The sequence below is a fragment of the Vitis riparia genome, chromosome 16, assembly GCF_004353265.1.
Source record: "Vitis riparia cultivar Riparia Gloire de Montpellier isolate 1030 chromosome 16, EGFV_Vit.rip_1.0, whole genome shotgun sequence".
Lineage (NCBI taxonomy): Eukaryota > Viridiplantae > Streptophyta > Magnoliopsida > Vitales > Vitaceae > Vitis > Vitis riparia.
The window spans coordinates 10,487,181-10,499,690 of record NC_048446.1 but is presented as its reverse complement, the minus strand read 5'-3'; positions in this window follow the sequence as shown (position 1 = coordinate 10,499,690).

The window sequence follows — 12,510 nt, the reverse complement described above, 5'->3', positions numbered from 1 at the left end:
AATATTATGACCGCTAGTGAAGATTTTGGAATCCATAGATTTTGGGAAAGCAGCAGAAGACTATGGATAGCAGATTGGGTTGCCACTTTGATGCACCAAGAGAGGATTTTTCTCCACGGATCAAAAGGAATGACTAACACGCACGAGAGAGCTCTCTCCACAGCACATGTTAGTTTTCAATAGAGCTTAGATTTTTTTTATAAAAAAAAACTTAGTTCATTAGCTTAATTAATTCTTTGTCATAATTTTTTTTTGAATTTCAATTCACACAAATTTTATCTCTTAGATTAGATGCTTTTTGTAATTGTGGTTCATTAGTTTAAATAATCGTAAAACTTATGTTTTTAGTTTCACGTTAGTTTATTTTTAATCTATCTATTAGTTTAAACATGTTTGTGATTTTAATTCAATAGTTTAATTAATCCTATTAGATAAAGTTTATATTTTTTTAATCCCAAATTAGTTTAGTTTTAATCTATCTTTTAGTTTAAGTATGTTAGTGATTTTAATTCATTAGTTTAAATAATCATGTCAAATAAAGTTGGTGTTTTTAATTCCAATTAGTTTAGTCTTAATTTATTCTTTAGTTTATATTTGTTTGTGATTTTAATTCAATTGCTTAATTAAACCTCTTAAGTAAAGATCTTGTTTTTAATTCTGATTTAGTTTTGTTTTAATTTACTTATTTATTTATTTATTTTAGTTTATAAGTGTTTGTAATTTTAATCCGACAGTTTAATCAATCTTATTAGATAAAGTTGATGTTTTTAATTCTAATTTAGTTTAGTTTTAATTTATTTTTTTAGTTTAAATGTGTTTGTGTGTTTAATCAATCTTATGTTATTTCTTGATTATTATTCTCAATTGATGTGTTCCTTGAATCTTAGTCATTACTTCTTGGTGGATATCTCGTTAGCTTATTTGATCTAAGTTGTAATAGTTTATTGCTTTGATAGTCTCTTGTCAAATTTACTTTTCAGAGGCCATTGGAAAATAGTGAAGATTGACCTCCATTCTCACCACTTTAGTTTGCTTAGTTGTCTAAAATTTTATTTTTGTGATTTTGTTTTCCTTTAGGTTACCTATGTTTGATCCTTGAGTATTATTGTTTGTAAATTATTTCTTTCCTTTTAGAAACAAACCCTTTATCAAAATGTTCCTCATAAAAATCTATTTTAAAAATTCATTTAGAGTCCTTAGAATCAAAATCTTATTTTCTTAAATAATATGCAACCATGTCTTGATTGATTCGCATCTTTCTCAGTTTTCAATAAAAACTACAGTTTTGAGTAAGACATGAATCCAAGCTTGTGGTCCCAAATAAATGAGATAACTCTAGTTACCTATTGGGAAGGTACGGTAAAAAACTATTACACCTCTAAGCCCTATAATGAGGTATTTGCTAATCAAGGTGAGACAAGTATGACAATTGATAAGGAAATCATTGGATACCAAGGAATAATCATATAATGGAAGCAAGTCATGCATAGAGAATAAATAAACAAAATGAGAGTGGGAGTTCACCTTAGCAACAAATAATAATGTGCTATCATGGAAATAGTTAGCTCTAGTAGAAAATAATCACATGAATGTCATAGAGCAAGGCAAATATCAAGCAATATTCACTATGTTGTCCCTAGATCACTTCGTTTCCATGCCCTAGATCTTGCAAGGTGCATGCATCTATGCCTAGGACTCTCTAAATTTAACACAACAGAAAATAATGGCTTCAAAAACACATTAAGATGCTAGATTTATCGAGTTCGAACTTTGACACATTGCCAAGTTCTATCAGTAATCTAAAGCATCTTAGATTTCTCGACCTTAATGGCAATGAGAGGATAAAGAAACTTCCAAGTTCAATATACAAGTTGTTTCATTTACAAACGTTGTGGCCTCCCAAATGTAAGAGACTGGAGAATCCGTCCAAGGAGTTTATGAATCTCATTAGTTTGAGATATTTAGGGATCACCATAAAACAAAGGGCTTTGACAGAGATAGGACACCTACAATCTCTTAGTCTTTTATGGATTTAGTGAAAATCTAGAATTTCTACTTCAAGGGACACAAAGCCTCACTGCCCTTTGGACATTGATTATTAACAATTATAGGAGTTTGGAGACTTTGGCACCTAGTATGAAACAACTGCCCTCATTAGAGCATCTTCTAGTTCATAATTGTGAAAGGTTGAATTTACTGGATGGAAATGGGGAAGACCACGTTCTAGGCCTCAAGAATCTACGGTATTTGCGGCTTTCAAAATTACTAAAGTTAGAGGCATTGCCAGAGTGGATGCACAACCTCACATCTCTTGACAGACTTGTGATTAAAGAATGCCCTCAATTGACTGAAAGATGCAAGCAAACAATAAGAGAGGATTGACATAAAATCTCTCATGTCTCAAAGATATATATTAATGGCATCAAAACACCAGAAAATTAAGCAAGGTATAAAAATCTCTCATGCACAACCTTTTAACTAATTAATGTATGCATCTTGATTCTTCAGTGTCCTGACAATTCCTTAAATCTTGTTTTAGGGGATCTCCTTAGAGTGATGATGAAGCTTAACATGGATTTGAACAAGATACATTATTTTTTTCTTTTTGTCATTTTTCTCTTTTCCTTTAAAGTAAAAATAGTTTATTTATTTATGTAATTTCACCAATTGGGGGAGTCTTATTGAACAAAAGTATGAAATCTATGTAACAACCCGCTCCCAACCATGTAGATATTATCCACTTTGGACCTAAAGAGGCCTTCATGGCTTTAAAACTCGTCTACAGGGTTAAGAGGAGCCTATACTTATATAGCGTCAGTAACTTCCCCCCTATTTGATGTGGGATGTCACAAACACCCCCTCCCCTCTCATGCAGACACAACGTCCTCATTGTGTTCCACGAGATTGTGGGGCCAAATAGACAAACACCCTTACGGGGGCCAAACAAACTCCACATCGAGGTTGGGAATCGACTCTAATACTGTTTTTAATGACAGTTCCCAATCGTATAGATATTGTCCGTTTTGGACTTAAAGGGCCCTCACGGCTTTAAAACGTGTCTATAGGGTTAAGAGGAGTCCATACTTATATAGGTTTAGGAACTTTCCCCCCTATTCGATATGAGATGTCACAAACACCCCCCATGCAGACACAACGTCCTTGTTGTGTCCCATAAGATTGTGAGGCCAAACAGACAAACACTTTTACGAGGCTAAACAAACCCCACATCAAGGTTGGGGATCAACTCTGATACTATTTGTAACAACCTACTCCCAACATGTAGATATCATCTGCTTTGGACCCAAAGAGACCTTCATAGCTTTAAAATGTGTTTATAGGGTTAAGAGGAGTCCATACTTATATTGCGTTAGGAACTTTCCCCCTATCTGATGTGGGATATCATAAACACCCCCCCCCCCCTTCCCCATGTAGACACAACGTCCTCGTTGTATCCCACGGGATTGTGGGGCTAAATAGACAAACACCCTTATGAGGCCAAACAAACCCCACATCAAGGTCGGGGATCGACTCTGATACCATTTGTAATGACCCACTCCCAATCGTATATATATTGTCCGCTTTGGACTCAAAAGGGCCTCATGGCTTTAAAACGCGTCTATAGGGTTAAGAGCAGTCCATACTTATATAGCTCCAAGAACTTCTCCCCCTTTCCGATGTGGGATGTCACAATCTATTTGCTTTCTATCACTTTAAAGTTTAAGCCACTTCTCTTGAATATTTTACTTGGTAGTAATTTTAGGCTTACTTCTTCAAGAATCAGTTGGTTTTGAATTTATGGGAGTAAACTTGTGTAGCCCAAACAAATGAGGTGATTGATCTTTGATTTTCTTTTCTGCTTGAGGAGGTTTTTAAAGCCCAAGACTTGGCTTCATTGGTCCACAGTCATAACCTCAAAACACATAAATAAAAGCTTTATGTGTTTAATTTCATAAGTAAATAATATTTTTGAAAGAGGAGAAGAGAAAAAAGGAGAGCCATTAATTGTTGTAAGTTGGTTCTGTTAAGTGTTCGAGATCCTACATCCTTCCTGGCTAGTAAGGTAAACTCTCCTTTCTATGGAATTTTATGTTTTCTCTGGACCTCTTTCAGTTTTTCATTACTTAAAACTCAAGTATTGTCGAAAAGCATGTGCAAATAGTTATTGCTCTTATCCATAACACACTAGGTTAGTGGTCTTGAACTTTTTCATTTTATTATTGTACATAAATATATTATGCTTTTCAGGGACTTGATGTGGCTCATTCTCTCCTCCGAGGCAATGAGTTCTAGATTAGTGTTACTTCATTCACCTCAAACAACCTATATATTGTTATTTCATTGTTGTTGATGTCTATGCCAACTTTGTTATTTTGATTCTAGGGTTTTTTTTTCTTTTTTTTTTTCTTCTTATTATTTTTTGTTTTTGGTTTTTGATATGGTTAATTAACTATATACCATATTTTAGAATAATATGATCTATGTTTTTTATAATCATAACATATTCTTGTTTTATTCTTCAATTTCAATTTTATGTAATTGTATATGACCAAAACTCCATCTTTTGCTTTTAGGATGTAGGTTTGGTATCAGTTATATTTGTGGTTTTATAGGAACCTGGTAAACAAAACATATGTTTAACCTTTTGCATATTTTTGTCAATTATGAGACTTATTCAATGAGACTTATTCAAGGTAGAATTACTACCTCCAATTCTATACATTTTAAAACTATTAGTATCATATATTTTGATGTTTTCTACCATGAATATTTTTAGGACCATAAGCATCTATGCCGCCTTTACATTCATGGAGCCTTCTCATCGACTTCAATTTTCTCACTAAAGTAGGTAATTACACCTTTTCTCTTGTCATTTATTAATACTAAATCAGTACTTTTGGGGTTGGCTACTTGTTTCTTACCTAGCTTTATTTTGTGCAGAATATTTTGGACACAAGTTGTTTAAAATGACTTCTAGATCATATAGTTTCCCAAAACGGAGAGCAGATGGCGTCTAGTAAGATCTATTTGATGCATTGAGTTTGATGATTTAATTCATGCAATTCATAGAACATCTATTCCTTGTAAACTAATTTTGATGGTAAACCCTATGTAAATATGTGAGAGAGTATTATTTCCTTTTTAAATTGATAGAGCAAAACCAATTTGAAGATATGTCATGTGCCTATATAGTTAAGATTTTAGTCTCCTTTCCAAATTTCTCATATATGAAATGTTTTCCTCTTCATTAATTTTCTTGTAAAAGGATAGCTGAAATGCATTCCATGTTATTATTACTTTTCTTTCCTATTCTCATCTTCATTACTGAATTTTGATATCTTATAAATCCACACTAAATCATACAATGAGAGTAGCTAGCGGTAAGGATCATAGATCCTTCTTCTTGTTAAAACTTTAATTTTTTTCATTTGACAGTTTCTTTAGGCTATGTTTAGCTCCCACAAAAATTGACGAAAAATGCAAAGGAATATATATCTATACTTAAAACTCATTTTAACTCTTTGATGTAAAGATTAAATAATTTAAAAATGCATAAGTTTCTAATTAATTTAAATTATATTTAATTTTTTTATAGTATAATCAAATATGAAAAAAATCATTTTCCCTATATTTTTTTTCCTTAGTATTTTTTGGAAATTAAAAATAACCTTAGTGTTTTCAGGTGTATTTTTGGAGCAATCTTGGTGTGATAGATTCAAAATAGAGGGAACCATGGATGATCATTGAAGTTTGGGTGAAGAAATTTGGGAATGATTTGTGAAAATAGAAGAGTTGGAGGTTTTCAAAGCTTTTTACACAAATGTGTTTACATATGGTATAATGGGCACATGAATCCAGCTTGAGCGTAGGCCTGTGCAAATAGTACTGCATGTATCAAATGTGGACGTCATTCTTAAATCATGTTAAACTTAACAATAGATGAGGATCACACACTTAGATCATAAGTATGGTCCATTTGAACTTCATTTTCAGGTTCTTTGGTCCATGCACGTTTCAACTTCTTCTTTAGTGCCCTCCATATTAATTAAAACATGATATAAATATGGGTTGTAAGTAGGGAATAATTAGGACTTGCACCCCTTGCTATGTTTATATCAACAATGAATAATGAATATTGGGTATGACAAACATATAATAACATAAGATGCACATAATTGTAATGTTTTAAGAAATAAATAGGAACAAAAAAATTAGTGACAATTATGATGTCAAAGTCTATGTACTTGGCACATTCTTTATGCATGCCCATTATCCAAGTGAACCCAAAGACCCAACCCAAATAATAACTCATAATCTCCAATAATACAACTCACATATCTCACCTCAATTTCCCATTTTATATTATTTTTAGTTTAAATTCTTCATTTTTTTAAAATATAAATTTTGATTTTATAATTTCTACATCATGTTTTTGTTAATTTTATTTTAACGATAGGGTCCTTTTAGCTTTAATATTCTTTGAATATTTTATTTTAGAAAGGTATAAAGTGAACTTAATTAATATTTTACTTCTAAACTTTTATTGACATCACTAATTATATATTAAATAAAAACATATTATTATACATAAATAAATTACAAAGCCATATATAGAACATAAAAATAAATAAATAAATAAAAAGCATAATCTATGATTATATCGAAACAAAATGGAGGAAAATAAAAAATTATTTTTTATTCATAAAAATAACAAAAGAAATTACTATTTCCAATTGAAGTACTTCTTAATTTTTCAATAAAAAATATTTTAATTATCTTTTTACTCAATAATGTTTATATAATTTTTTATGCATAAAAAATATAAATTAAATATTTTAAAAATAAGAAATTTCTATGGTGATAATGTCAATTTTTGTATAAGTGTTAAAAGTTGGATATATGGATAATAGTGGGAAAATGATGGGATTTTTTTTTAATTAACATTTGGTATCATTTATTTTGAAGTTTGAAATAGATATGGAAACTTATTCATTATAATAGTAATATTTTTGTAATTTGAGAAATAAATGTAATGAGATGCTCTTCCATGAAATTATAATAGAAATCTTTTGATTAGTTAATGATTTTTATAATAAATGAATATATTTAGTCTTATAAGTATTAGTATTATTATATTTTGCAGCCAATATTTTTTATACTTAATATATATTACTATATTTTATTTATAGAATTATATAATTATCTAGGAATATAATTATAATAATACTCAAGGAGGTTTTAAGGTTATTGAATTAAATCTCATTATTTTTTAATAAATAAGACTCTCTTTTCTATTGTTTTTTTAAATTCATGATTTTCATTTTTCACGTTTTCCTTTCAATTATCAATTAGTCACATGGTGATAAAAAGTGATAAAAATAACATTCTATCCTTAGTTATAGCTAAACATCATTTCAAGACAATTAATAAAATTATAAATATTCTAAAATTATTTATATATTTTTTCATAAAGGGCCAACGAGATTTTTAAAAGGAACATACATTCAAGTAAATTAAAAAGAGGTAGTAATTTATTTATTTATTTATTTATAATGATAAAAATATTTTTAGAAAATTATTTTAATTAAAAATAAATAAATTCTGGTGGGGCTAATTATAGGAATTGGAGGAAAAGGGGTTTGCTTATATGATCAATTCTAAATTAATTGAAATATATGATTGGTTTGGTGGCAATACTATTAAAAAATAAAGGGTAATTTTGGAATTGTAGGAAGGTTATTATTAGAGGGCATGTTTTAAGAATGATTTCATTTTAGTGTATACCTTTTATGGAAAGGAACTTTTTGGGTTATAAAAAATTTCATTTTTTTTTAAATAGAGTAAAATAATTTTCTTTATTTCAATATGAAATCAACCCTTAATTAAAAAAATTATTATGGTTTAAAAATAATTTTTAACATTTTTATTTGCATTCTTCTATTTTTATTTTAACATAATTCAAGTAAATATACTTTGTAATAATTTTTTTTTTCTATTTATATTTTACAATGAGTAATATATCATAAATCTATAAAATTCCCAAACAACCTAAATTCAATGAAGCATATTTATAAAAATAGTTTTTTTCCTTTAATTTTTGTTGGGCTAAGTTTGTTTGGACCTGAGTCCATGAATTAGGCTATTTTATATTTGGGTATTCCTAAGCCCAAAAATATAAATAGCATTAGGGCTTTAGTATATTGGGAGAAAGGTGATTGAGAAAAGGAAAGAAAATTAGGGTTGTTTTTCTAAGCACTGTTTTAGGGCTCAAGGGTGAAGTTATAGGGCTCAAGCGCTTTAGTTTGTGTGGTATGATTTCTTGCTAATCTCTTTTTGTTAATTATTTTTTAGGGTGATGGATTCCCACTTCATGGTTTTTAACCTCCATTTGGAAGGTTTTTCCATATTATATTCGGCGTCCCCTTTTTTGGCTAATTTTCTTGGATTATTATTATATATTTTTGTTAAGTTGTTATTATTATTAAGTGGTGGTTATTATTGTAGAGGAATTTTTTAACCTTGCCAAGTGAATACTTTAGATTAAAGGCTCTAAAGAAAGTGTGGATAGGAAAAGATGTTTCCTATTCCCACTTGAGAGTCTTTGGGTGTAAAACTTTTGTGCATGTTCGCAAAGAGCAAAGATCCAAACTTGATGATAAGGCGGTTTCACATGTCTTTGTCAGGTGTGGTGATGGAGAGTTTGGAGTTGGTACCTATTCCTCCATCATTAGTGCAACCCAAAAATGAAGAGGAGGAAATTAATGAGCTACCAAGAGATGATAGTGTAAATGACATACATGCATAGAAGCAAGTTGAGCATGAGGAGTAGGAGGAGCACTCACTTCATGAGGATTTGGTACCCCAAGCTAAGAGGTCTACTATAAAGCATCGTCCCTTTACTAGATATCCTTCCTCTAACTGCATGTTAGTAATTGATGAGGGAGAACCAATGAGTTTTCAGGAAGCTAAGTCTTATGAGAATAGTATTAATTGGTTAAGAGCTATGCAAGATGAGCTGGATTCCTTGCAGAAAAATTAATGAATCCTATGAGTTGGTACAACTTCCTAAAGGAAGATCATCATTGAAAAAAAAATGGGTGTTCAAGTGGTTGAGGGATACAGTTGAAGAAAATGCTACCAAATTGAAGAAGATTCATACAAATAAGAATGCCTCAAACATGTTGACAAAGGTTGTTCCTAAGTAGAAGTTTCAATTGTGCATTCACACAACAAGTTTAAATACCATGTGATGGGGATATTGATTGGCATTCCTCCCTCATGTGTTAGAGAGAGAGACTGTTGGGCTAATTTTGTCCAGCCCATGAGCCCACTTATTAGGCTATTTTATATTTGGGTATTTCTTAAGTCTAAAAATATAAATAACATTAGGGCTTTAGCATGTTGGGAGAAAGCTGATTGAGAAAAGGAAAGAAAATTATCGTTGTTTTTCTAGGTACTGTTCTAGGGCTCAAAGGTGAAGTTATAGGTTCTTTCATCAACCTTTTGGGGAAGCCCATGTGGTATGATTTCTTCCTAATCTCTTCCTGTTTATTGTTTTTCTCAGCGATAGATTCTCACCTCAAGTATTGATACATACATATATCTATCTATATATACATATATCTATCTATATATATATATATATATATATATATATATATATATATATATATATAAGTTTTCAAGGTGCAGAAACTTGTGAGGACTTAATTATTTTATCTTCATTTTATTGAAGTGAAAGAAATTTTCTCAGTAGTTTTAACCTCCATTTGGAAGGTTTTTCCATGTTATATTTGGTGTCCTCTTTTTTGGTTGAATGTTCTTGGATTATTATTGTTCATTCTTGTTAAGTTGTTATTATTGTTGAGTGATGACTATTATTATAAAGGAATCTTTTAACCTTGTCAGATAAATACTTTAGATCTCTCCCCTTAACTTCCCAACAATTTTCATATGACTAATATAAAATACAAAAGAAACTAGGTTTTGGAGTAGAAGAAAATAACAAAAGAAAAGAATATGTAAGAAAACAAATGTGAAAAATATTATTTCATGATGTAATAGACAAACTTGAAATAAAAGATTTAGATTGTATTTAAGTCTTTTTTTTTTCAAATTTTCATTTTCTAAAGGTAGCTTTATTTTCTTTATTTTTTTATATTCTATATTTTCTTTTCTTGAAAATGACTTGTGGTCAAGAAAAGTCAAAATTGACAACCTTGTTTGATATTGATATAATTTTTTTTTTGACATGAGAAACAATGAAGATGATAATTATAAATATGTCATTATTGCATCATTGCTTAGATTGCATGAAGTTATGAATAATAATACAAGGGAGGTAACATTGTGGCTTAAGAGAAAGGTTTTCTATTGGTGTGTTTTCATGGCCATGAGTGAGGGAAAAAGAAAATCTCTGAAGCATCAAAGGCAACCACTGGTTTTGGTTCCAATGTTGCAAAATGCAGGCTCATGAACATATTTCAAAGGCAAGTAGTGTATTTAGATGTTTTTTTAGCTTTAAAGATCCCATTGGAGAACCTCAAGGGATTGAAATCTTTAGCATATTCTCTCTAGTATTAATTTCTCTACCTGGTATTTCATCATTGGAATCGATATGCATGTACATATTGGGATTATCAAAGTCTGAAACTTTTTGTCTTTGGATGCTTTCCTATAAATAAGTATCCAAACATATTCTTTAACTTTTTTTTTTGTTTTTTTTTTCTTTTTTTACTTCTTCAGGCATCTCCTAATAGAGACTTCATAGCCTTAGGCCCCACTTGAATACCACCTAAGGTTTTTTTGTTAAATGACTTTCTACTTTTTTTATAAAAAAAAATTAGGTTAAATTCTTCCATTATTATTATTATTATTATTATTATTATTATTATTATTATTATTATTATTATTATTATTTACCAAATTCATTGTAAAAAATAATTATGAAAAATAATTTTAAGGAACCTAAAATCAATTTGGAATGACTTATAATTATATATTTTTATTATTACTATATGTCATGTCTTTTACGAAAAGATAGCCAAGATATGTCATCCATTCGATTAGAAGGTAATGCAATATAATCTCTATTAGATTACTCAAATCCATGAACTTACTAGGAACAACTTGTCTACTTATAAGGAACTCATGACTTGTATCTTCTGTGTAACTTCTAATGCACTCAAGTTATGAAAAATGTAAGAGATATGAGCGTCTATGGTCAAACAACCAATTAATGAATATGGGATAATTAATGAGAAATCGAGAAACACAAATAAATACATTTATAAACAAATATCAATTTGTTACATCATGTCATGTTTTACGAGGATCAATCCCAACGAACTCCCTCTAGCCCTAAAGCATGTTAGAAACACATCTAACAATTAAACTACACCTATGACTATCAAAACCTCTAGTAGACAAAGACTTTGTAAAGGGACCTACCAGGTTCTCTTATTACTACTCAAAAAGTGCATTATTATAAACTTAAACTTAATTGTATTAAACACTTTTGAGCAGTAGTTAGACCTTTATATCCCATTTGGCATGTTAAGAACCTAACAAATTTTACTAACCAATTTTTGGTAAGTTTTAGTGTTTTTGGTAGCTTTTTGATCACTGAAACAGGCTAAGATTGAGGGAGAGTTTTATGCAAGCTATGGCAAGGCAAGTTGAAGATCAATCACATGAAGAATCTGAGCTTTGGAGCACTTCAAAACCCCTTGCCAAACTTGGAAAGGGGTTGCCAAAACTGTCAATAGTAAGATGAAGGAAAATAGAGCATTTCGCAAGGCAAAATCATCAATTTTGCAAGGTGTGCCAAAATTTGGCAGGGTGTGCCAAAATTTGGCAGGGTGTGCCAAAATTTGGCAAGGTGTGCCAAAGTTTCGCAGGGTGTGCGAAAATCACTTCATGCGCACCAACCTTCGAGATTTTTTCTCCAAAATTATAATTTTTCCTTTTTACTCCTTTTGTAATAGATAAATGACATTAGGGTTTGTTTAGGAACTATAAATAAGGCTTGGAAAACCTCTCAAAGGATATATTATGTTATGTTTTAGATATTTTGGAAAGTTTGGTTTTTCTCTGCCTTTCCTTCTCATTTTCTCTTCACATTCTCTCTAGCCAAACACCCTCTGAGAATGATTTCTCAGAGGATGAGTGGCTAAGTTTCATGTTTCTTGGAGTGATGGAAGCTAGGTAAAGGACTCAGATGCAAAGGTGGGAGTTTTCCGTGCTTTAAACGAAGGTAGTTGTGTATCATTAATGGTTTGTATTTCAAGTTTCAGCTTTAATCCCTTAGAATCACCTTGAATGGCTAATACTTGGTAAACTTTTAGGATTCTATGGATGCTTATTGCTAGATCCATGGATGTCCATTAGTTATCAAGTACGAGCCATTGGAAGGTGGTTCAAGGTGAGGGTCTTTAGTGTTTGAAGCCATTAATGGGAAGCAACTACCATTTTTCAAGAATCCTTTGGATCAAAACTTATTTGCTAAATACA